The sequence below is a fragment of the Echinops telfairi genome, unplaced genomic scaffold, assembly GCF_000313985.2.
Source record: "Echinops telfairi isolate 266 unplaced genomic scaffold, ASM31398v2 ScPeMD7_7461;HRSCAF=8499, whole genome shotgun sequence".
NCBI lineage: Eukaryota > Metazoa > Chordata > Mammalia > Afrosoricida > Tenrecidae > Echinops > Echinops telfairi.
Genome location: NW_022111361.1, coordinates 5,500,662 through 5,503,611, shown reverse-complemented (window position 1 = coordinate 5,503,611; position 2,950 = coordinate 5,500,662).

Genomic DNA, 2,950 nt, shown 5'->3' with positions numbered 1-2,950 from the left:
CGACGCCCTCGCGACGCACATGGCCCCCGAGCAGAGCCCTCCTGTTTGCAGCCTCGGCAGCCCTCGCGGCCGCAGCGCCCTTTGTTGAGACGTAGATTTTGATGGAACGGGCACGGGCTCCTGAAATCGGGAGCTGCCTGGGTCAAGTGGCTCCCCTCCTCTCCCGGAGAAAGGGCTTTTAGGGGGTTTCAGCGGCCAGAGAACGCCCCCATTTTATAGGAACGGGTGCTGCGGGGTGCAGGGGTCCCGCCGAGGCGGGTGTTAGCTGGGAGAGAGCCGGCACAAAAATGTTATTAACTTAAGTTGGAGGAACACTTGTATGAAATTGAATGGCTCGTAAGATGGCGGTTCCCAGTCGTTTCCAAGGTCTCCTGCAATTGTATTTAAAATGGTAAAGTTTTGAAGGTGGTCTTTGTTGGGCGTCCTGGGTAAGTTGTCCAGAGATCACTTGGGAGGTGATTTCTGGGAAGTGGGCGCTGCGAATTTGGAGCATTTTGTAGGAGTGACGATGGTGACTGGACGTTAGTCTTGCATGAGATTCCTTTCTCTCTTTGCTCCCCCCTTTTTCTTCCTCTCAGAAAACTACCATTGTTTTCCCAGCCTCTGCTTTGGTGTGCAATTAGAATCATGACTTAAATTCACCGCGTCTTTTAGGTTTGGCTGCGTGTTGACATAGGTCATGTGGCAAAAGGATGCTTTGGGAGAGGAGCGTACCGAAAAGTTCGTGGCAATGTGTTTACGCAGCCTTTGGGGCTTGACAGCGTTACTGCACTATCTTTCCCCCAGAGATTTACACTTGATAATTGAGAATCACCAAGTAGAGAGGCTTTGATCATTCCCAATTGCAGTAAAAAGGATTTGGTGGGCTTAGTGGTCCTAGTTCAGTATTTGGAAGAGTGGACTGTATTAACCCCTCCTCTCAAAGTCGCCAAAATTGCAAGTGTATTTCTCGAAATCCAAGCTAGAGGTTGTTGGTACTTAGAATGTTATGGGCAGCGAAGACAGCACCAAAGTTCTGGAAACATGATGACTTGATGCTTAGGGTGCCAAGTGCTGACCCATACATAGGCCAAGTTTGAGAGTATATATTAGAAATTTGAGTTGTATTTCAAAGTGGAGGCATCAGACATCTCTTTAAGATGTTGACTTTATGAGCAAAATGAAGCCTTTAAAAAAAACAAATGAGTTCATTCTCATGCCCCTGCCCCAAAGTTCAGTGAAACTTATTTGAAAACAACCTACCTGTGCAAATTGTATTCCTAGTAACAGCATCTTTAAATCGGTGTGCCAGTATGGATGTGTGTATGTATACACACCCTACCACCACTCCTTCACATAAGAAAATCGAGTAGTTAACTACATTGGATAACTATAAGTCCCAAACAGGCAAACATTTTCTTAGGAGTCAGGTTAACCCCAACTTAGCTTATTACTGGCATTGGTTGTGTTGAGCTGTAAATGCAAACTGGGGTTATGGAGTTCATTTGCATTTCTTAGATGGCAAATACTCAAGCTGATTGTTCATTAAAGAACTTGCTTCTGTTTTCCTTCATTTTGACATTACTTAGGTTAGGCCTCCCACTAAACTGACAGCCCCAACTGGGTGTGTTGTAGTGGCAAGTGTTAAATATTGAATATTTTTACCTTTGCCTGTTTTGTGTAGTTTACTTGCTTAACTGGCGTTTTTTTTGGTGTGTGGTGGAATCCAGAAGGTTTTCATCTCTAAGGTCCAAGAGGTGGTTCTTCAAGCCAAATCAGACGAGTCAAGAAATGTTTTGGATGTCTTCATTAGGTTGCTGGGACTTTTAAAATGTTTCAAACAGGATAAGAAGTGATTTCTATATAAGTAACAATGTGATACATATTAGCATTATAAATGGTGATGGGATTGTGGCCAGATTCTTCTGAACTGTGGGGGAGGAATTGTGTGAATTAAGACTTAAGATGAATTTGAAAGGGTTTTAGTCAAGTATGTGTGACTTAAACATTCAAAAGCCAGCAAAATAGATAACCCTCTCCCCAGGGTTCTGTGTGTCTTGTGTTTGGGTGCTATTTTTACTGTAAGGCAGAGGAGAAATAAGGTAGCTAGTTTATTGGCGTTCCTTAAACTTCATGATGGATGACGTTAGTGTGATAGGCTTTCAGTCAGACACTTCAGTCAGATCATCTTGCTAACTATCTTTCTAGGAAAACAGAGATTTCACAAAGAGAGTTTCCTTTAAGAACCAGGGAGACTGGCCGTTTTAAAGCCATATACAATTGAGTTTAAATAATACTGGGTATCTTTAGGACTTTACCTACAACTCCATTTCAGCCCCACTTAGATTTATAGCCACAGAGTTTTGACAGTATCCTTCTGAAAAAGTAATCCCAAGATAATTGAGGAGTCACACAAGTTTTCTAGTTGAGGTCTCTGGTTGCCACCGTGGGCACTTTTATAAGAGAAGTGCCCCCTGCTCCTCCGACCCCTCTTCTTTCAAGTATTCCTTAACTTGAACCATTGAGTTGTGTTCATTGGTATCCCCTTCTTCTTCATTAACATTCCCTAAAAATTAACCTTAGGCGGATCTTTCAAGGTTTCCAAGGTCCTTGATTTCTCTTCTAGGCAGCTTTCACAATGCTTTTCAGACAGTTCTAGAAACAGTCATAACGTCAACTTCTGAAATGAAGTGATAACTGCTTTTTCCAGGAACACTAGCAAAAGTAATTGACACCCCAGCCTGTCCACCCGTGTACTGTTCCTGGCAGTTCCTCATGAAGCGTTTTCTGTAATATATGATCCGTTGGGTGTATCATTTCATCCTGTGAGAGTTTGTATGGACACCTTGCTGAGAAAGGGACATTTGTTTTCCCCTCCTATCGCAACTCCGCGTTGACTAGGTGTTGGTTTAGCATTGGGAATGGGCTGGTCACATGATTCTTTACTTATTCTCACTAGCGTACAGATGAA